Source organism: Mercurialis annua, linkage group LG2 (assembly GCF_937616625.2).
Source record: "Mercurialis annua linkage group LG2, ddMerAnnu1.2, whole genome shotgun sequence".
Taxonomy (NCBI): Eukaryota; Viridiplantae; Streptophyta; class Magnoliopsida; order Malpighiales; family Euphorbiaceae; genus Mercurialis; species Mercurialis annua.
This window is the reverse complement of record NC_065571.1, coordinates 45,764,120-45,788,856: the sequence shown is the minus strand read 5'-3', so window position 1 is coordinate 45,788,856 and position 24,737 is coordinate 45,764,120. Positions and strand designations below refer to the sequence as shown.

Below are 24,737 nucleotides of genomic sequence, written 5' to 3'. Positions count from 1 at the left end.
AATTTGGTACAAGATGTTGCTTCCAATACTGCAAAATCACCAAAAGTATAAATGTTGGAAGTAGCATTTCAACTATGACTCAAATTGCTCAACTAGAACTGCAAGAAAACCAAATCAAATAAAATAACCAACTCACAAATTAAACCAAATCAATTGCAACAATTAATTACAATCAACATGAACCCTAATTTACACATCAAGTAAACCACAAAATCAACAAATAATGGTTTGAAAAGTAACAAGTTGTGAGCATAAGAGCAAATGAGAAGTGAGAAACTTAAATTTCTTAAATATTTGCAAAATGTGTGCTGCTATACAATGCTTTATACTGGCCTAGTCATCACGAACACAAGAAAGTATAGTGAGAATCTGTATAATGACAGAAAACCATATGAACATTGCTTATTATAAATTTTACACGATTAAATATAAGAGAATAGAACTAATTGAAGTTATTGCTGCAACATGCTCGATCTAATGATAAAGCCTCTACACAAAATGTTCCTATCATAAATATTTACAAGATTCAATGTTTACGAAATTCAATAATTGCTAAGTTACAGATGAAGATTCTGGTCTAGTGTCATACTCAAACAACCAAATTTATCCTTTTCTTGCATTTTCTTGAAGGGCAACCTTGAAACTGAAAACATATTTGATAAAATAATTGTAAAATAATTATTGATTAGTATGTGGAAGTAAAACTTGTGAACTGGGTAAGACTTTTTAAGTACCAAATTACAAAACTTTTTCACAGAGACATTTTAACAAACACATAAAATGCAACAACTAATTCATGTAGCTATAGAATACGCCAGCTCTTCTTTACAATATTATTTTTTAAGGGCACTCTTTAAGAGCATGTCTAATGAGATAATCCTAAGAACTACAAAATGATAAAATCCATGTACCAGCTGAACGTCGTTGTCTTTCCGCGCTGGCAGAGATCGGTGGAAAGAGGAGCGCTCATCAAGACACGGAAGATTAAAGACGGTACCATGAAACGCAGAAACTAAAAATCGGCTTTCACTGATCTTGAAACGAGCTTTCTTTTTTGGCAACCACCAGCGAGCCGAGCCGGAAAAGTGAAAAAAGATGGCAGAGGAAGAAAATTTAGAAAGATCAGATGAACTGTATTAATAAAGTTAATTAATGGTAATATTGAGAGAAAAAAAGTTTAATATTCAAACACATTGAACTTTTACAGTTTTAATGAGGAAGGAATGGCCAGGCCGTATTTTTGGTATTAAAATGGGTATCCAACGTGCTGAGCCTAATTTCCTCTTTTAACATCTCTCTGATTCTTTTGGACTGTAGGGCTATTGGGCTATTTTAATTTTAGGGGTCGTTTGGTTCGCCAAAAAAAGGGAGGAATGAGAATGATTCCCATTATTTGTTTTGTCAAATTACACTACGAAATGGAAATGTGATTACCTCTTCAATGGGAATCACCCATTCCCTCCTTATCCCATGGGAACGAACTTTTGGAAATGAGAATCAAAATTTAACAAAAGATTTTAATGATAAATAATAAATATATAATTATAAAAAATTATTTTAAAAAATATACTTAAAATAACAAAAAAATATTTTTTTAATTTTCTATTTTTTTTAATTTTTTTTAAAATATTTTTTTTAATTTTTTTTTAAAATATTTTATTTTAATAAAATAATTTTTTATATAAAAATAAATAATTTTTTTATTAAACTTTACTCATTATCATTCCCATTCCTATACTTTGAATCAAACAAAAAATGAAAGCAATCATTCCTATTCCCATTCCGATTCCCATTCTCAACCTTGAACCAAACGGCCCCTTAGTATAAACAATGTCCATGTATAATTGGTTTTTAAGTAAAGTTATGTATATATACTTTTTTCACCAACAGTAATTTTAAATTATCCATAATGTTGAGACCTAAAATTTTATTTTCTGATTTTAATGAACAAGTTTGGAGAATCGAAAATTCTCGACATGTGTTTCTTAACCATCAAGAAATTGAAGACGAATTATCTCATTCAAAAACTCTTTCGCAGGCTCTAAAAATTTAAATCTGAATGAAAACCAAAGAAGCGTGGAGTTTTCAAAAAGCCCGAAACCTTTTAAGCATTCCTCTTCCTCTAAACCTTTCACACAAAACCATAACACACCAAATTTCAAACCAAACTTACTTTAAACTACATTGCCATCATCCCCCAAATTTCAAACCAAGCTTACCTTAAACTCCACAGATGAAGTCGTTCAGCGGTCGGCATACTCCTTGGGGGCGATGGCGGTTGCAGCTCCTGTTCCAAAAACAGCGGCAACTGATGCACAAAATTAAGAGGAAAACCTAGATAACGAGCTTTCAAAGACCCAACGAGTGGAGGGAAACTACTGAGTTGGGTCCGAGTTGAGTGGCAATGAGATATTTTCAAAAGGTGAATACCTCGTAATTTTGGAAGTCACCAGTACTCAAAGTGAATACCCATTACTTAATGTGCTGGACAAGTGTCAGCTTGTGGAAGATGGTAGTAAATGAAAACTAAATGACTTTTATGGTATTAATAGATATAATAATGGTGATAAAGAAATAACTCTAGCTAACATGGTAATTGGTGAAAAAGAATTATAATCTATGATTTTTCTTGTTATTTTCTCTTAATTTTTTATATATATCAATATAAATCAACATTAAATTAACCAAAGATTAATGCATCATTTTTCTATCTAAAATACCAACACAAAATCAACATAATATCAATATAAATTCAAATTTATAATATTATAATAATTCATCATTATTTATATTTTTCACCAATACCAAAATTAACACCATGTCAACACTATATCTATACTATATATAAAAGCACGGATGGGGGGGGGGGACAGGCAAATTTACGTAATAATCCTTTTTAGTTTATTACTAAGTGATTATTTAATGAAAGGTTTTATGGTCATTTAAAATAGTAGTATATTAAAATTGCTTTAAATAAGAAATTAAGGAATTTGATTTAAACTAGGAAAGTAAAAGCTTGACTAAAATTTATATCTATATTATATATAAAAGCACGGATGGAGGGGGGGACATGCAAATTTACGTAATAACCCTTTTTAGTATATTACTAAGTGATTATTTAATGAAAGGTTTTATGGTCATTTAAAATAGTAGTATATTAAAATTGCTTTAAATAAGAAATTAAGGAATTTGATTTAAACTAGGAAAGTAAAAGCTTGACTAAAATTTATATAAATACAAAATCACTCTATAAGGTAGCTTAGTATTTATTACTTGCTTTGGCTTCTTTTACGTTTTTTAGCATAAATTTTTGCAAACAATATTTTTTTTATTCAAACTTTTATTACTTTAATTATTACACTATATGCTATGAACTCTTGATATAATTACAATAATGGTTAAACATATGAATGTAAATGCAAACTCTCGAATATCTTACAAGTGTTTGAATTTACGCCAACTTACAAGTGTAATATGGATAGCAAAACAAAAGATTTGAATATACTTTATTTTGTAACACCAAATCGTCAATGCTACTTTATTTGAAACAATAGTAGATTAATTTACAAATTTAAATTTTCAAATATTTAGTTTTTTTATAAATTGATAATTAAAATAAATTATTAATTAATTTAATACAAAATATTATTATTACTACTATAATAATGTATTTATAAAAAGTAGTCTATAATTTGTATCAAAAATAAGAAAAAATGATAGTTTTTCGATCTCTTACTAATAACTATAGAATTTATTAAACATATTTATTAAATTAAAAATATAATAATTTAATTAATTTAATTAATTTTTAAAATATATCAATTGAAACATCGTCTTTATTTCCATCAAAAACTCTAATTAATGTAATACAGATGATAAAGAAATTATAGCATAAATTGACGAGTAACATTACGAGCCACGTGCGTAGCACGTAATTCAAAACTAGTCAACATAAAATCAACAATGTAACATTATAATAATTTAACATCATTATTGTCTTCTTCATCGATGCTAAAATCAACAAAATATCAACCGAAAATCAATACCATATCAACACTGTAACTTTACAAGAATTCAACATCATTATTTCTCTTCTTCCCCGATGCTACCATGTCATTATCTAGTCTCAATTTAATTTAATTTTTTAGTTTATTTCATAGAAAATATTATCTAATTTGTCGATGTTAACATAAAAAAAATCAGTTGATATCAACATAATATCAACATCAAGTCAACATAAAATCAACAACACTATAACATTACAATAATTTAGTAATCAATCATCTTCAACAAATCGTTCTGCAGAATAAAAAAAACACAGAAATACCACAAAACATAAGAAAAAGGCAAAAATGACAGAATTTTATTCCATAAAATCAAAAAATTACTCTACATAACATGAAATAAGTATTAAATTCTTTAAATATACTCTTTATACATGTTTAATGGTGAAAAAACGGTAAGAAAATAAACAAATACAGATCTGAAAATAATAAAAAAAAGAACAAAAAAATTCAGATCTGATTCGACAACCACAACGATTTAGTTTTAGTTTCAGATCTGATTTTTTGCTTTATGCGACGTTGGATCTCCACGGCTCAATCCTGCTCGGTCAAAGCACAGTAGCAGAATGATGTTGAAGATAGTGGGGGCAACCATGGTAAAGAAGAATGAAGGCTGTTGAATGTAAAATTGAGTCTGAGAGGAAGAGAGAATTGATTGAGGAGAGAAAAAATAATGAATTTATGAGTTTTTGTGTTATTAGGGTAGCTTATATAGTACACGTATAAAAGTAATTATTTTAAGCGTGTACAATAGTTTTCATATGTGAAAATGTAGGTAGTATAAAAATAATATATTTCGGTAAGTTGGTTATTTGGATAAAAACCCCTAATTAATATTCAAATTTCTCTCCAATTATTTTTATATTACTCATCTTTATATTAGTTACTTTTTTAGTTTGATAATTTTCACATCATATAAATAGTCGCATATACCATACAAACATCAGTAATAAATTCACACATGTTAAATCTTTTATTTACATGAAATAATTTTAAATTTAAGATAAAAAAAGAATACAAACTTCATAAAGAACACTCTTACCGCCAGAATAGTTTCTTTTTAAGCAAATACAAGTAGAATGGTGTTAAATAAAGGAAGTATTCTATCCAAAAACATTAGAATGGTGTTAAATAAAGCAAGTATTCTATCCAAAAACATCCCTTAGGCCATGTTTGGTTCGTGGAATAGAATAGCATGGAATAGAATAGTTATTCCATAAGGAATGGAATAGCCATTCTTTAATTTTTGAGAGGAGTGTTTATTCCACAAAATCATGGAATAGCAATTCTTTGGAATACCTATTCTATGAACCAAAGCAAAGAATTGTCATTCTATACGGAATAGTTATTCCATTCCGCACCTATTCCATGAACCAAACATGGCCTTAGTGACTCGAACAGAAATGAAAAGCTTACACTTGACACAATCCATTAATATTTCATCATTATATTATGAAATCATATGCCATCGATTAAATACTCGAGCCACCCTTTTCGGACTTGGCTTCAGAATTTGATGTGGATGAAGAGTCCTGTTGCTTAATCCGCCCAGGATGGGGAGGCACCAACTCGGCAACATGAAACATTAGCTGTTTTCCTGCAAGTAGACAAATGATGAATAAATGCAAAGAAAAGAGCAAGTAAAAATTCCATAACAGCTTATCATAAAAGATGCATTAAAAACAATTGGTAAGTTCACGCCCTTGGCAGTTTATAGTTCATAAAAATTCCAAACGTAATATCAACAAAATGCGCCACTAAACTTTTTCAGGATATCAAATGAAAGCTCGACATGAACCACCACCATGTCGCCAGAACAACAAACAAATAAAGACTATACAAGGAGAAAAGCGAGAAGGAAAACATACTTCATTGAAGAAACTCTTCATAACAAAAGAGAGTGATGGAAGTTCTTCGTGAAGAGACCTAATGGATAAACAATTCGACGCAGTCGATTGTAATAAAAAAAATGGCGAGACAAAAACAAGGCAACACTTACACTTCAAATTCAAAGTATTCCCACAGTTAGAACTTTAAAAGGAACAAACAAAACTACATAGAGAAACAAAGAAACACAAAGACACCCACATAGAAAGCACCTAAGCACAGAAACACAAATGCACCCACATGGAGAATCACAAAGCATAGAAACACAAACACAGACATAGAGAAACATTAAAACACCCACATAGAAGAAAAAAAACACCCACATAGAACAATATCAAAGCACAGAACACACAAAAACACCCACATAGAAAAACACCAAAGCAAATAAACACAGACACAAACACAAACACATAGAAAAACATTTAAGCACAGAAACAGAAATGCATCCACATGTAGAAACACTAAAATACTCACACAGAAAAAAAACACCCACATAGAAGAACACCAAAGCACAGAACACATAAAAGCACCAAAGCACATAAACACAAACACGCACATTTAAAAACACCAAAGCACATAAACACAAAAACACACACATGGAAAAAACTAAAGCAAATAAACACAAACACACCCACATTGTTAACGTAATTCACATAAATCAACAGATGTAATTTTGCTCATTGACAAGCAGCTAAAGATATAATGAACTCACAACATTACCATACACATCAAAAACAAATACAACCCTAAAATAATCATCACAAACTAAACCTTAATTTCCAAGAAACTATCTTAGAATTGCCAGAACAGCAATTCCAATCATAATGTTTAGAGAAAAATCAGACTTTAGAGACTTATCTGGAGTTCCACCGGTTGTTTCATACTCTGCTCGTATCTCCTGCTTCATTGTCTCTGATACTTCTCTCTGCAATTCAAATAGCAGGTTATTGAGCAAGTTGGTGTTTCCTGTAGTGATAAGCATAAGTGAGCTATGAGTGTGGTTAAGCACCTTAAGGCATCACTTATATACCAGCATATTAGACACTAATTTCTGAAGTGGATTGGTTTTTGTATGAATGGGGGAGTCCTCAAGTAAACTACTGAATTCTAAAAAAAAATTATAAGTCACACTATAATTAAATTCTAAAATTTGGTCCATTTATCACGAATTACTTTAGGCAAACATGGGTAGCAAGGAAAAGTGTAAGGTAATTACAGAGCTATACATGCACAAGTAGATCCTCTAACTAAAATAGGGAAACGCCCAATAAACTCTGCTATTAGATCAGCACGCGCCCAATAAACTCTGCCAGCACTTTCAACCTGCAAGGAAAAATAAATTGTTCTTTAATTTCCATAACTATGTCCATTAAAAAGAGAAGAAAAATAAGTAAAATGTTGCAAGCAGGCATATAACTGAAAGGGAGGATCTTGACTCTTACACAAGTAAAGATGATGTAATTGCAAAACTTAGCATGTACAGCTGCACCAAGTTCCAACTGTCGTCTGGTAAATATCACGAAGCAGTTTTCAGTTTCAAGTTTAGAACTCCCTTAAACAGAAATATGATTCATTCATCTCACACGACGAATATAATAATATTAGAATTTTGAAAAGAACACAATAGTATTTGAAAACTAAAGAACAGCTAAAATAGCATAAAAAGGAAGTTATAATTTAATATCCATTACAAAATGTTTAAATAATCGACTGAAATTTCATTCTAGGAAAGAAAAAAAAAAAAGAAGAAAAGCTCTACCTCAATAGCAGTAGCAGTAGCCAATTGACTGAAATTTTACGATGCTGATCATGGGTGTCGCCCCAATCCCAAGTCCCACCAGCAGTACCACATCATACTTCTTGCAGTCCAGTGCTAGAGCTCCATATGGACCGTCTCTCATTATTTCTGGAGACCTGTTCAGTTATTATTACATTAATATTCTCCATAGTACTACTTTCCTGTGACTAAAAGTATATTCTTACCCAGTTGAGTTGTCTGCCTCAGTTCTCAGCACTCGACTCTCATCAACTGGTGGAAGCTTACAAACCTTAGAGAAAACCATTTTGAGTTTGGCCGTTCAGTCACCGAATGTTTGAATGTGGACACGGAGGTGGTCGTCTGCTGGTGCTGATGTGATTGAAGATGGGTGCCTACAGTACATTAAATTCCTTTTATTTGATTGTTTAATTAATAAATGTCTTAACTAATTACCATTGGAAGGAAAAGACTGCAGCGCAGTTGACAAACATGCCACTCTTATATCTGTAGGCTGCGGCTTTGACATGTACAGTCGACCTATCACAAAGGAACAATTCAGTTGGCTAATTTAAATTACAGTCTATATTTTATTACTCCGAGAAGGGGATGTTGTATACCTCATACATGGGTTCAGTTAGAATAATTTCCAGTATGGCTTTTCTTCCTATGAATAAGTGGAGAACCCATTAATGTTCATATGCCCCTTCATTGCAAACAGCCAAGCAGCTACATAAAACATATACTATATATTAGGGTGGCAAACAAAAAAATTACAAGTATTAAGCTACAAAAAGGGATTCGCAGCTAGATATTGTTATCTATATTTCTTAAGATGACAAACACAAATTTATAATCTTCTATGTGAACAAGCATGATTGTTAAGATAAACAAAAACTTCAAATCTTGAATATTTATTACTCCCAACAACTGGGTGATAACCATGCAGTCAAATTCAATTAACTCTCAACCGGACATTCAGCTGAATAATATAATAATCAACTTCATATATTTGGAGAACTTTCATTTTCCAAAGAATTATTGCAGCATAAGAATTGGAGAAAATAAAATCACATCTTTTAAACATAACAACCATTTACCTTTGGTGGATCTGAATATGGCTCAAACTTCTCTACTGCAAACTTCACTCTATTGGTCGTGCAAGCCAAAGCGAACTAAGAGCACGTAATCTTGAGAAGTAATCATGTGGCAAGGAGTGCACCAGCCGATTGGCGGGTTGTCAATATTCGATGCATTTTTTGTAGAGTCTGCTCCTTAGATTATCAGCCTGAATTTTTTAAATCCATCAACATAAAACATTTTGAGAGATAATAGTTGGCAAGAAGGGGATACAAGACCAAGGAAACAAAAAACATGCCTAAAGGAATGTGAAATTGCCGTACATAAAATTTGTGCAAAATTCTAGCATCATATCAAGTATAAAGATGTCTAATGCTACTCCAAATTACGGAAAATGTGTAAAGATGGCATTAAACCAATTACCTGGCGAATGAAACCTTCGAGGGTCCCTAGCTTTCCCATGGCCATGACCATCTGACCCATGTAATTTGCCACATTTCCAGATGAACCGAGAGATGCACTAGACAATGTCTCCGCTAGAGACTGCTGTAACGCCTCCATTCCTTGAGATAAAGCATCTTCGGCTTGTTGGGAAGATTGTTGTAAATTACCAAGACCCACCAACTGTTGCTCAGTGAAAGGCTCCAATTGGTTCACAAGAAGCTGCATGCATCCATCAACATTCAAGTTTGTTCAATTACTTCATCCCATTAAGAAATCATCATTCAAATAAAGGGGGAAGAATTGAAAACATCAAGCATGAAGGTAAACTACTATAACAAATCAAGCCATCACCTTGATCAAATCAAACTCATCCAAGGAAAAAACATTACATAAATTTTCTTCTGTCTATGCTAAGCCATTTCCCCTTACCACATAATGCACAATGTGCAAAATGGACTGTAAGGCCAGAGCCAATTTGAATTGCATTTTGCTTGAAAAAATACAGAAATGCAAATGTACAAAAAATAACGGGCGTTACCATTTCCAGTTATTTGAATGAGCTTGGTCTCCTGAGCTTGATATGAAGATACCCTACATCAGAAAAGAAGCAAGAAACAAGTAAATCACAGCTGTAGACCTTAAAATGTAAATCAAATATGATAAAGAAAAATTTGATTGTATTGCACACAAATGTAACCTGCTATCGTGCTCGCTGAAGCTCTTGTTCTAGTTGGGTCAGCTTCAAGCGACTACTCTCCAGCTGCTGGACATAGGCCTGTATGTAGAACAAGGATACAGGCAACTCAATAAAGCAGCTATAAGACGTGAAAACCTAGTCATGGTCACCTAGGTTCAGCATATCAAACATGGAGATAAGCATGTCAAAATGAATGGACAATCCGCAATTTTTGGGTTTTTACTCGCACAAATGGAAAATATCACCATATTTGGCTTGAGTCAAGCCATAGTCCCTTGAGGACTAATCCTGGCCCACATCACCTTTGGTTTAGTTTATAAGTTCTACATTATGTATTATCGCAAATTCACAACAAAACAAACTAGCAGATTTAATGTATGCGTGCAATACTCATTGTACTGACAGAAGACTAAACTGCGAACAGGAAAAAAAACAGTAAAGCATAAAGGAAGGTCATAGAAACATACTTTCTTTCTAAACCGGCTTTCCTGTCAGCTTCTCTATTTTGGGCAAGTCTACGAAGAGTCTAAAGTGTTGTATAAACAAAACATCATTAAACACAGCTGGAAATAGTGATACAGTTTTAACCAAAAAATTAGGTAACATTCACCTTCTGATCCATTTTATCCTTTGATCTATCACTGGAATCAGCAGCTGCAATACCAGTAGACCTCCGTCAAACTGCAATGGTGGAACGTAAGGATGTTAAATTCTCACCAGTCTAATTCATGACATCCATTTATGCAGGATGCAACAGCTCTATCAGTACCCAAAGGCGACACTGGAACCCAAAATTATAAAGTAATTACTAAAATAGCTTGATAACCAATATAACTAACAAAATTCATAAGAAAAAACAGAATTTAACAGAAATAAGGGGAAAAAAGGGAAAGAAACAGCACCCTCTGATTTTTATCATTTGGGTTCGCATCTGTTGACACATCGGTCCTCGGACTTCCATCAACCATGTTGGACTCTTCCGGTATTACCACTAGGTAAAGCAACAATGTTCAATTGTTGACTCTTTTCTAATGGCAGTCGCTGAGACTCCGATCGGTATGTTAAAATTGGTAGGGAACTGTTTTGATCAAGAGAGGGGTAAGAGAAAAGAATGTCAGTAGAAGGAAACTAAAACAGACAAAAATGCATAAAATGGACAACAGAATTTCACCTTACCAAAAGAACTGTTACGGAGGGAAGCAGAAGAGACCGCTTGGCTACTTATTGTGGCTGAATTGAACACTGTAAAAGTAATTTCAGTAATGCATCATAATTTGTGACCCCTACGTCACAGCCACTTTTCACTCAATGCTGCATGTAAACAACTAAAAATAGCCAATTCTAAATTCATGATCAAGTATAGGTTTCAAAGAGTTCTACATTACTTCCTCGTTTACACTCTTTATACATAAAATATTTTTCCACCCGTACACTCAACATAATGGAAGTTACATAGATAACTGAAAAAACAGAGGATAACCTAGGGGTGAAGGTGTATATTGCAGAGTTGAACCTAAGCGCCTAGTTCCACATATTTTATACTTTAATTTTTATTTTATTTTCTGTTAGGAACGAGCTGCTCGCCTAGGACTAGACAAGTATAGGAAAGAAACACCTCCATATATCCTGCATATTGCATCCTAATCCGTGGAAAATAAAATTTCTCACCAAATAACACCGATGATGAGATCAGACACCTATTATGACAATGTTCCAAAAATGCATAAAATGGACGCTTCTCCTTTTCTACGCAAGAGGACTGAATTTTCTGCTCAAATTGGACCCTGGAAGAGTGATTTTGGCGTCCACTGCCGCTGACTCTGTTTGAGAGCAGAATGGGTCATACTTTTGTAAAGCTGCGCTAGACACCAAGAAAAAATAAATATTGAAATTGAAATGACACCACTAGACATCAAATAGAGAACTTACAATGCATTTGAAATGGGTAATTCAAAGCTGTTGCAAGTTCATATAAAGATGGTTGGATAACTAAACCTGATAGATAAAGTAATAAACAGAATAAGCTCAGACTTATAAGGCGTCAAAAATGATAACCACAATCAAATAATGAGATCGTGAAGTTACCTACTGCTAATAAATCATACAGTAAAACTAGTCCACTGTCAGATGATTCATGACCAGAATCTAAGCTTGGAATACTCAACCATAGAGTTGTAGCAGCTTTGAAATCTTCAAGGATTTGCTGCTTGCAACAAGAAACATAAGACAGCTTAGGAGAAAAAAACAGCATAATATTCATTCTGGCATAAACTAAACATATTAACTATGTAAATGCATAAATTTTATGCATTAAAAAGTAAAATACAGGACCTATCCTTCTGTGATTAACACCTTTGAATTTGGGTCAGCTTCCTGGATACATAAAGCACGCAAGCAATGTCCCACAACTAAGTGATGAGAACTTGGAGTTTCGTCAACATGCACTCCACCATTCTGTTTCAGTGTCTATCTCAAGTCACATACCAACCCTGTCAAGAGCGAAAGCATTGCTACCAAATGTTTAACAAGCAAAAGATTGGAGGGACAAAGAAACATGCAGGAGTAAATAACTCACAAATGTTGAAATTGCATCTGTCAAACCCTGAATACTTCAAACCTTTAAGGCCAACGGCCCTGATTATGCGTCCTTTTCTTAGTAGAAGTGTCAATCTCTGTGCAGGGCTAATTTGTATGGTATACACATCTTGCAAGAGATTATCTATTACTCCAAGTTGCATTCTCTGGCACAATTCTGGGTACATAGCATGTAATTCTTCATATGCAAGGAGCTCCTATATAAATAAATATATGGAGTGTAAGGGAAAAAAGTAAGAAGAGCAAAATCCATAGTAACAAGTATAAAAGAAATGGTGCAAAATTTAAAGATAATAAAGAAATAAATCCATATAAGGAAAGAAGCATGAAGGACCAACCTGCCGTAAAATTTTGTCAACTGACCTCTTTGACAATTTCCCCGAAAATGACAACAAATGATAAAAGGTTGAAGCTTTAGCATCTACCTCCAAGTGCTTACGAAGTTTGCATTGTACCTAGAAATTAGATAACAATCAGACAACCAAACAAGGAAAATTAATTATGATGGTTGAAGGTGTGTTCAAGTGCAACCTACACCCATTGCTTCACCAAAGGTATAGGACCCGACAGCTTTTTAAATATATATCTTCAACAACAGACCAATTTTCAAAAAGATTGATTTTGCCGTCCACTGGTCTCCCGCCGCTGACTCTGTTTGAAAGCAGAAGGGGTCACACTTTTATAAAGCTGCGGTAGACACCATGCAAAAATATATATTAAAATTGAAATGAAACCAATAGACATAAAATACAGAACTTACAATGCATTTGAAATGAGTAATTCAAAGCCGTTGGCTTCCTTCTCATCTTCCGCACCCAGTCTATTTCCCGTACATCCTCACATTCAAACAAAACCCTGGACTTACCCAACCTGCCAGAAGAGTCGTAAATAATTAATAGCAACAGACAAATAGAACAAGTTCGCAAACGAAACAGTTTTTATTTCTTCAAGAGACCAAAAAGACTCAAAGCATACCTGCTGTTGCGGTAGTTGCCGACAAAGATCCTTCTCAAGCCAAGACACCAACACATAGAAGCACAAAAACACCCACATGCACATACACATAGAAACACAAACAAACCCACATAGATAAAGCACCTACATCAAAGCATGTAGAAACACAAGAACACCCACACAGAGAAATGTAGAAATACAAACACACCATAGATAAAGCACATATACACAAACACATCCACATAAGAAAAACATCAAAGCATGTAGAAACACAAACAGACAGACATGTAGAAACACAAACACCCCCACATAGAGAAACACAGATTGAAACAAACAAGTTCTTCCCTTCCTTTTTATAACGGTAAAGTAAATCCATATTGAAGTCGGATTTGTGCAAGAAAGTAACGTCCCACATCTACTCCTGCTTGAAGAATAATTTGTTCAGCGATTAGCATACATAATTCAATCAAATAAGAAAGAGAACAATTACTCAATAAAAACCTACAAGTTCCTGGCATTTGCACTAATATACATGGGCATGAGATACTTATTATAAACAGAATACTCGGAACTCATAGATTGCAATGAGAAAGCTAATGTGGCTTACCTTGACCAAATCAACATCATTAGCCATTGCAGCAGTATGCAAAGCTGTACGCCCATGCTGAGCATCTTGCGCAGTAGGATCTGCTCCAGCAGCAAGCAGCATTCGCACCAGTTCTCTCCCATCTAAAAGAAATAGGAAAAATATGTTAATGAGCAAAGTCATCAGACCGAAAAGAAAAGAACATAACAGGTCCAAGGCTTTTGTGTCGACGAGTTCATTCTTTTATATGTCATTGCTAGCTAGTTCAAGGCTTTTGTGTTACCAATTTTGTGATCTTTCTTTACAGCAGCTGCCATACACAGTACAGTTCCAACTGGACTTGGTAGATCAATTGTCTCAGCAATTTCTTCTGAGAAAGCGATTACCAACCACCTTTTCGCAACAGCCACATTCCATGTCGCTATGCACAAGTGCAAGGGTCTGTAGCATTAGGAGAATCAACATGATCAAAAAGGAGCTGCAGGTAAAACTCACTAGAAACATAGAACATAGCATATAGAAGGAAAATTCAGTAGAACATAATACCGCCGCGATTAATACTAAAAGTAAAAGCTTTAGCATGAACCTTGAACAACTTTGCATATTCACTTGATATAGTAAGAACTGACAAATAACCCTAAAATAACAATGTGAGAAGCAAGGGAAGGGGAAAATTATATCCAACGGAGAATTGTCATATTTTCCATATCCAAAATCAAAAATAAATAGAATCAAATGCACTGTCCCCTAGAAACCTCCCCAAACAACCACCCAATACACAGAGAAGTAGGAATAAGAAAGCTTTCATAGTCGACATGATTCTTTTCCCCCTTAAGTTATAACTTACAATATTAATAAGAAAGAAAATAAAAAAGAAATAAATTCTCACGTCAAATTTTTTGAGTTTTGGAACGCCATTGACCTACAGCCTCCAAAATAGCAAGAGCGCGATTGGTATATTTCTTGGCGACAGCTCTATGCAGGACAATTTTACCTTCATCGTCCACAGCATTGGGATCAGCTCCAGCCAATAGTAGCTCCTGTCAGAATAAACCAAAAATTCATAAAGAAACCAAAGTAAGTATTTAACTATTTCATTATTGATAACTAATAAGCTGAAGACTTACGCGCATACAATCAGGTTACCCATGGTAGGCACAAACATGAGCAACTAAAGGACCAAAACCATCTTTTAACTTAAACCTAACATTTACCCCTCTCATGATAAGAGCACGGACACATTCTGCGAATCCAGCAGCTAAAGCAAATAGAAGAGGGGGGATCGCCATCTTTATCTAAACCACCAACATCTGCCTGTCTGTATTCTATAACGCCAACAAGTTCTGTACTACCACGTCTACAAGCCATGTGAAGAGTTGTACATTAGTGTTCTGAGCTTCTAACAGCATAGAACTGAAGCACTGCCATATCTCCTTCTCCTTAATAAGTCTCTACTTTTCTCGTTCCCGCTCTCGTCTTGTTCCCTTTTCTCCCTCTTTCTATGTCAGTTGATCCTTTGTAAGAGTCAATGAACTAACTAAAATAGGGAAACGCCCAGCACTTTCAACCTGCAAGGAAAAATGAATTGTTCTTTAATTTATAACTATCATCCATAACTATGTCCACTAAAAAGAGAACAAAAGGAATTCAGATCTTCCAAGTCCCCTTATAACTAAAAGGGAGGATCTTGACTCTTGCATGTTCATGTGATGGAATTGCTAAACCTGAATAGATAAAATAATAAAGAGAAGATGCTCAGACTCAGAAGGCATAAAAAAGATAACCACGATCAAATAATGAGATCATGAAGTTACCTTCACTGCTAATAAATCAGCTATATTATCCAGTAAAACTGGTCCATTGTCAGATGATTCACGACCAGAATCTGACCTTTGAATACTCAACCATAGAGTTGTTTGTAGCAGCTTTGATATCTTGAAGGATTTGCTGCTTGCAGCAAGAACATAAGACAGCTTATGAGAAAAAGACAGCGTAATGTTCATTCTGGCATAAACATATTAACTACGTAAATGCATAAATTTTATGCATTAAAAAGTAAAATACAGGGACTAGCCTTGTATGATGATTAACACCTTTGAATTTGGGTGAGCTTCCTGGATAAATAAAGCACGCAAGCAATATCCCACAGCTAAATGATGAGAACTTGGAGCTACTGGTTCAAACCAAGATCAAGAGTTATACTCGCCCACGCTCATGATCCTTGCATAGAAATTCGGCATGCACTGTACCAAATTCATGTTAACAGATTTCTTGATAAACAAAAATAACTTGTTTGGGGCCATATTCAACAAGATTTAAGATTTTCGTAATCATTTTAATTACATTTACAGACAGACATGCTTCATCCAAAACATATTTTAAGTTAGTAAACGGAGACTTACTGAATGGTTTATCAGGCGTGCTATGTTTACTTTATCGGTGGCATCCACCACTACCTCTTCGCTTATCTTGAAAAGCTGCCGAGGAGAAACAACACATCAAAGTTCATCCTCAACTACCTCTTTTCTAACACAGCTTGCGTAGAATAAAGAGAAACAAAGAAAAACAAACTTACATACCAATCTTTTCCTTCTGAACGGTAACGTGCTTCTCGGAGATCTGCAATGCTACATCTAACTTGTTCACCGCGGTATTCGAGGACCTGGAGAAGAGCACGTGCAAAAGAATCCCCACCAATGAAAATACTTGCTTATAAGGACCAATTTTAAAGCTGTAACAGAAACAACATACCATTTCTCCTTCTTGAATATTTGTCCTTGCAAAAAGGCCCCATCCATGAATCCCGGATCTACCAAAGCAAACTCGATCTTTTTCAGTCCTCTGAGTTCATACACACACCCACAAAGAAGTCAGAAGGATGACATATAAATCAAAAGATAATTATTGAAAGAGGAAATGAGATTTGCTTGCAAATGGTAAAGTCTTTCCCTGAAAGAAGAAAAATTTTCAGGCTCCTCCACTACCTGTGCCATGAGATAACAACAATTAAGGTTGACTCTAAATTGTTTGCTCTTGAAAACCAAATCAAAAAGTAAACAAACATTCCAATCCCAAATAAAACTGAAAACGAGAGAGAAAACTCATTTACTCTGAATGAATTGAAACTATGTATCAGGTCTGAAGGATGATTGCAAGGTCCGATCAATCGGTGTGAAGTAGCTTCTTCTTCTGTTCTCTAGGAAACCAAACAATAAAAGGAGGAAGTTCAATCTCTAGAAACAGACTTCTGAGAATGAAACAACTTCATATATAAAAATGGATCTGCTAAACATTTTGGTTTGGAGCTGAAGATCAGGAGGTACCTTCTTATTGTTGTTTACTCTTTTAAATACCCGACAACTTGCAGCAGACAGTGGCTCAACCTCAGTAATTTCTTCTGTTGGCAACTCTTTGGTTTCACTCTGCTAGAAGAAATTAACCTCGTACCAGCCCTCTTCTTATTTTGAACAAGGCTTTTGGTAGAGAACACCCCAACAGGAGTCTGTATGATCAAAACAGTATCTGGATTAGGAACCCTGCACCAGAAAAAGAACTATGAGCAAATGCAAATGACTGAAAGGGAGTGGTAATTAGCTTCATATCACATATAAGAACTTTGTACCTGTGATATGCACAATATGAAACCATTTTTGTGGTCTGCCTCCCATATTTCTCCAAGCAGTGTAGCTGTAAGTGAGACAACACATGCACAATCAAAAATTGCCAAATTCGAAAGTAATTATCATTGCAAAAATATTACCCAACCCAGTTGAAATGGGCAATTCAAAGCTCGGCATCCCGTTGGCATCCTTCTCATCTTCCGCACCCAGTCTATTGCCCATACATCAGTATCATCCTCACCTTGGTCCACTTCAAACAAATTATTCAAAACCCTGGACTTACCCAACCTGCAAGAAGAGTCATAGATAATTAACAGCAACAGACAAATATATGAAACTGAAACAAAAACACAAATTGGTCGTCAACAGCACCCTTGTCATCTGAAGCTCCATTCACATCCTTCAAAACCAGTTGCGCTTGTGGATGTCGAAGTGGAGGCTTTTCCTTTTCTATGCAAGAGGATTGAATTTACTGCAAGGAAAAATAAATGTCCATTAAAAAGAGAACTAAAAGGATTAAAATGTTGCAAGAAACCCATATAACTAAAAAGGAGGATCTTGACTCTTACACGTTTAAGTAAAGATGATGTGATTGCTAAACCTGCTCTCATGTTAGCACGAACAGTTGCACTGAATCCTGCCGTCTGGTAAATATCACAAAGCAGTTTTCAGTTTCAAATTTAGAATTCCCTTGAACAGAAACATGATTTGTTTTAATATCCATTACAAAAGAATAGCTAAAATAGCAGAAAAAGGAAGCTACATTTTAATATCCATTACAAAATGTTTTGGTAATTGACTGAAATTTCATTCTAGGAAAGAAAAAGAAGAAAAGCTCTACCTCTAAAGCAGTAGCAGTAGCCAATTGACTGAAATTTCACGATGCTGATCATGGGTCCAAATCCCACCAGCAACACCACATCATACTTCTTGCAGTCCTCTACTAGAGCTCCATATGGACCGTCTCTCATTTATCTTGGAAACCTACTGCCGTAGTTGTCGACAAAGATCCTGAGACTTCCATTAGCACCACCTCTTCTTGGCCACTTTTCTAGGTTCTTGTTATATCTACGCTTCTCCTTCTCCTTGATTAGTCTCTCCTTTTCTCGTTCCCCTTCTCTCCCTCTTTCCATGTCTCTCCCTTGCAAAAGTTGATCCTTTGTAAGAGTCCATGAACTAACTAAAATAGGGAAATGCTCGGCACTTTCAACCTGCAAGGAAATGAATAGTTCTTTAATTTATAGCAATCATCCATAACTATGTCCATTAAAAAGAGAACAAAAGGAATTAAGATCTTGCAAATCCCCGAATAATTAAAAGTAAGGATCTTGACTCTTGCACGTTCATGTAAAGATGGTGGGATTGCTAAACCTGAATAAATAAAGTAATAAGGAGAATAAGCTCAGACTCAGAAGCCGTCAAAAATGATAACCACAATCAAATAATGAGATCGTGAAGTTACCTTCACTGCCAATAAATCAGCTATATTATACGGTAAAAGTCCACTGTGAGATGATTCACGGTCAGAATTTGAGCTTGGAATACTCAATCATAGAGTTGTAGCAGCTTTAATATCTTGAAGGATTTGCTGCTTGCAGCAAGAAACATAAGACAGCTTATGAGAAAAAGACAGCATAATGTTCATTATGGCATAAACATATTAACTACGTAAATGATAAATTTTATGCATTAAAAAGTAAAATACAGGGACTAGCCTTGTATGATGATTAACACCTTTGAATTTGGGTGAGCTTCCTGGATAATAAAGCACGCAAGCAATATCCCACAGCTAAATGATGAGAACTTGGAGTTCCGTCAACATGGAAGCTGGGAATCCAACATATGACAAATCTGTTTTTAGATGGCTTCAAGAAGCTACTGGTTCAACCCAAGATCAAGACTTATACTCGCCCACGCTCATGATCCTTGCATAGCAATTCGGCATGCACTGTACCAAATTCATGTTAATAGATTTCTTGATCAACAAAATTTAAAATTTCCGCAATCATTTTAATTACATTTACAGACAGACATGCTTCATCGAAAACATATATTTTAAGTTAGTAAACGGAGAGTTGCTGAATGGTTTATCAGGCGTGCTATGTTTCCTTTGTCGGTGGCATCCACCACTACCTCTTCGCTTATCTTGAAAAGCTGCCGAGGAGAAACAATACATCAAAGTTCATCCTCAACTACCTCTTTTCTAATATAGCTTGCGTAGAATAAAGAGAAACAAAGAAAAACGAACTTACATAGCAATCTTTTCCTTCTGAATGGTAACGTGCTTCTCGGAGATCTGCAATGCTACATCTAACTTGTTCACCGCGGTATTCGAGGACCTGGAGAAGAGCACGTGCAAAAGAATCTCCACCAATGAAAATACTTGCTTATAAGGACCAATTTTTAAGCTGTAACAGAAACAACATACCATTTCTCCTTCATGAATATTTGTCCTTGCAAAAAGGCCTCATCCATGAATCCTGGATCTACCAAAGCAAACTCAATTTTTTCAGTCCTCTGAGTTCATACACACACCCACAAAGAAGTCAGAAGGATGACATATAAATTAAAAGATAATTATTGAAAGAGGAAAGGAGAATTGCCTGCAAATGGTAAAGTCTTTCCCTGAAAGAAGAAAAACTATCAGGCTCCTCAACTACCTGTGACATGAGATAACAACAATTAAGGTTGATTCTAAATTGTTTGCTCTTGGAAACCAAATCAAAAAGCAAGCAAACATTCCAATCCCATATAAAACTGAAAACGAGAGAGAAAACTCATTTACTCTGAATGAATTGAAACTCTGTATCAGGTCTAAAGGATGATTGCAAGGTCCGATCAATCGGTGTCAAGTAGCTTCTTCTTCTGTTCTCTAGGAAACCAAACAATAAAAGGAGAAAGTTCAATCTCTAGAAACAGACTTCTGAGAATGAAACACTTTCATATATAAAAATGAAGATTAGGAGGTACCTTCATATATAATAAGTGGAACACTTGGTGCATTGAGTGCAGGAACCATGAATTTGCTTACAAATGACACAAATCTGCAGTGCATGGCAATATAAAAAGATCACATACCACAGTCAGATCTACTGCTTAAGAGTTTTGAAAAGGAGATGGACACTTTTCAGCATTAAACTGAAGAGGTAAAAATAATTAGACAAATGGTCGCATGTTGCATTTATAAATTACTCATAATCTACAATAAAAAGAACTTATGGGAAGAGGATTGTTATTTCTAGTTTTCTCTTTTTGCTACCATTATCTAGAGACTAAAACCGAGAGAATTTAAAACCAAGACAAGACATAAAAGAATGACGATTAAAGCATTTTTGACGCCACCTTGAAGTTTTGCACACATTTTTGTTGTGTTTATTGGAATACCACTCTTGATAAAGTAATTGAAGAAATTTTGAGTATAATTGTAAACCTTAAATGAGTTGAGCTTCAGTAGATGTCATTCAGAGGTGACTAAAATGAATATTCTACCTTTACAAAATTACTTGACGGAATGCTTAAGATGCCAAGAGCAGGTTCCATCTTTTCATCACTAGCAAAGCACACTTCAGGTTGAAACCAAGCACACGTAACATGAACCCATAATGTCTCAACATCTGTCGGCTTTAGAGCACCGCCTAACAATTCAGGAAAGTAAGTATAATGAGAATAAACAGCAAGTACGAAACCATTTACAAATTTCTAATGTTTCCAAAATCCTGAAAAAGAATCCTGGTGAATACATCAAATTAAGAGGAGCTAAACTTTGATCATACATAAGATATTATTGTTCACCAGTCGAACCATCAATTGTCTTGTTATTATTTAGCTATCAGTATCTTCATTATTGGCTTAGATTAGATACCAAGGAAATGAGATCTAACCCCTTCCAACTAAAAGGAAAAAAATTACAGGTTGTGTTACATGAAACTACAAAGAGAACAACGTCATTGTTAATGACTAAATAAAATAACCAACCTTTCATAGGATAAAGACACACTCTCGCTTAACATCAGGTGTTTCACATGCTTTACAAACCCAGGCAGTGAAATCCTGCACATGTCTTGCTCCGTAGCATTCTTGATGAACTGACATCTGGCAGGTGTAGAAGAAAATATGTGTCAGGACTCAGGAGATCAAGTATGTGATAGGAATGGTTACAAGTAATATAGACTAAGAGTACCCTGTTACTTTAATATTAATAAATTTGATCGTGTGTCTGTAAAATGCTGTATGTCATTCTCTTTCAGGCCATACTACAATTCTATAATAACAGATATCATGTCCGAAATAAAACCTTGAACAAAATAGTTTGGAAAAATATTATCCCTATTAATAATATAATTGCAGTACCTGTTGCAAATGATAATTTTGTTGTAGTCCCAATCTTCAACCCATCTACATACAGCACAACGTTCTGTAGTCCACTTTGCGTTAAGAGGTTCATATTTTTCTGCAATATAATAATAAAAATAAGTTAATTCAAGAAAAATCCCCGATGATATGCAGGAAATAAAAGGCAGAATGCAATTTGCCATGACAGAAGAAAAACATATTGCAAAATTGCAAGCAACTTCTGCTTTCGCTCTTTATTGGAATGTCGCTTTGGAGGTTTTATAGAAACAGCACGTGCATGCAGCTCTGCTAGCTGCATCATCTGCAAAGTCAAAATTAAAGATAGAAAATTGGAGATATGAACATCAGAGAGATATGCACAAGAACGTGAGGGATAAAACACAAACCCATTGTTCTAGAGGCAACATGGAACCTTTCACCTTAATGCTGATCCTCCAATTTTTAACTTTGGAACCTGTATGACGTTCCCATTCACTAAGTGCTTGCTTTTCTGGCCCGCAAAAGTCACATTTGCACACGACCCTACAAAGAATATACTTACATAAATGAACTGAATATATGTTTTAGATATAAAGGGAAAAGAAAAACTAGATAATCAAAATCTCTTGGAGTTGAGAAATTCTCTCTGTTTATATGTTCAGATACGTGAGACAGTAAAAAACAAGAAATGACCTAAATTATCTATATCTATTACCACAAGTTTGAATATGCAGCATAAAAATGTTAACAAAATAAATGAATAAACAAGGGTATAAACTTACTGAAAATATCCTATACAACAGCAGCGATAGATCCCCTTTCTTTGAATCAGACAGTTGAAAACTAAATTTTGCTTTACAAGCAGGGCAGTAATAATCAGTGGCTCCCAGATTCTTCAAGCAGAATAAATAGGTTAGAAAAGTTGGAAACTTCATTAATGCAAATAGAATGGAGATACAACTTCATTAACCACCAAAGACAGACCTTAAAATGGCCGTTGGAAATTCTGTCACATTCAGCATGGACCCAAACTTTACAACCATCACATACCTGATAGCAAGTAGATACAGAAAAAACAATAAATAACAATAATAAAAGGTATTTCATATCCAGGAAATTTAAATAAATAATGACACTATAATAACTGATGTCTGTCCGAATGATTCCACATCTTCTTGCATATACCACAAAAATGTTTTGATTTGGTCAACTGCATTAATAAATTATGCATTTCTTAAAAATGAAACAACAGTTGACAGAATTTTTTACTACAGCAGACAAATGCATTACTGGTAAAATCCTAAGCCATGGTACCTTAGCACATGAACTGGCCTCCAGGAATTGAAGCTTTTAACTTCTTTAATAATTTAAAAGGAAGGCTTAAACCACAACGTTCACAGGAACAAACGGAAATCTAAATTATGTTAATACAAATATAATATTGACTTAAAATTCTCAAGAGTTAAAGCTGACAAAGTAAGAAAAATACAAACGAATACAGAACACTGAATATGAATGACAAAAGAGTTCAATATTAGAAGGCATTAAACCCTGCACAATAATGGATGCCTATTTGATAGCAAGCCAAGTGTTGGAGAACTCATCAGCAACAGATAATGCTGCTGCTTCTTTTGTATTCGGAAAGGGCATTAAGTTTCTCTATATAATGAATTTTGGAAGTTCCTTAAGGCATAAAGTGGGCTTTATATATTTAATTTAAATATGGATATTCATGATGATTGGCAATACTGCAGGGCTATGAGACTAATAGTTCACATGACCGAGTTTTAGATAGAAAAAATATCATTGCACGTATAGCTGCAATCTTAGTTGTATCATTGACAAAAACAATCCATGATAGTTACTACACAGACTAATCTCATTAAAAATACATCATTTTACAAGTTACCTGTAAAATGAACAACTAACTTCTTAGGCATGAGAAAATGCACGATAAACAATAGATACCACACACATTACTGCAAAGAAAATAAACTAATAAACGTACCTTCAACTTCAGATAAGGAGAAAAGCTTTCCACGGGTATGTAGGAGCTGCTTGATTGTATTTGAGTGACAATTTGTGATGCACTTTTCCCAAATACGATCTAACTTGTCTGCATTTCTCTGTCTGAATAACATATTTTGAAACAGTTTGTCGTCTCGTGAAGCAGGCGATGTACAGCTGTCAATTGAGAGACTGCGAGGGGGCTTAGAATTAATACCATATTCTCCTTGATGGCTGGATTTTCCGTTGATTTCTTTATACAACGAAGCAGGTGAACTAGATCGACGAGATAGATAGTGAGCATTGGTCTTCTGCTTGTAAACAGGTACTTCTCTTGAAGCACTAGATGGATCATCCTCAGTTGCCCTGGAGCTTAGTCGCCTGCTGCTAACTAAGCCAAGCTGTAAAAGAGTGACTGTGAACCAGGTGGAGCGGTCACTTGAAACTCTTAGCTGTTTCTCTGCCTCAGAAAGAAGCTTCAAAGCATGCTTCAACCTCTCCAATTCTGCTTCAGTCACTACACAAAAATCCAACTAGAGATGAGATTATATAAGTTAAGGGCTTTTTCATTTTTACAGTCGCAACCAGAAATCATTACCTAAGTGAAAGCAACCAAAAACAAGAATAACCAAATTAAGAAAGCTAAAAGTGTATGCATGTTTTAATCAGGTGGTTACAGATCTTTACATTATTGTCCAATCCTAGAATTTTCTAA

General features: G+C 34.6%; 2 long non-coding RNA genes and 1 pseudogene across 5 annotated transcripts; all 3 read right to left on the bottom strand.

The window, feature by feature from the left end:
- Positions 1-5,191: 5,191 nt before the first annotated feature.
- On the bottom strand, positions 5,192-8,431 carry LOC126670231 (uncharacterized). Of its 4 annotated transcripts, none has more exons than XR_008790206.1 (7): positions 8,328-8,431; positions 8,164-8,247; positions 7,935-8,102; positions 7,711-7,865; positions 7,394-7,457; positions 7,178-7,274; positions 5,677-6,876 (listed from the first exon to the last, which is right to left on the bottom strand). It is a non-coding gene; the product is annotated as an uncharacterized LOC126670231 (long non-coding RNA). The 4 variants fall into 4 exon arrangements; XR_008790207.1 differs by having other exon boundaries at positions 8,200-8,247; XR_007638690.1 differs by lacking the exon at positions 5,677-6,876 and adding an exon at positions 5,192-5,661 and having other exon boundaries at positions 7,935-8,247.
- A 1,170-nt stretch (positions 8,432-9,601) lies between these two features.
- Positions 9,602-23,196, bottom strand: LOC126668599 (histone-lysine N-methyltransferase ATX5-like; annotated as a pseudogene).
- On the bottom strand, positions 19,757-20,261 carry LOC126670233 (uncharacterized). The gene is made up of 3 exons (XR_007638693.2): positions 20,112-20,261; positions 19,936-20,022; positions 19,757-19,837 (listed from the first exon to the last, which is right to left on the bottom strand). It is a non-coding gene; the product is annotated as an uncharacterized LOC126670233 (long non-coding RNA).
- Positions 23,197-24,737: the final 1,541 nt, after the last annotated feature.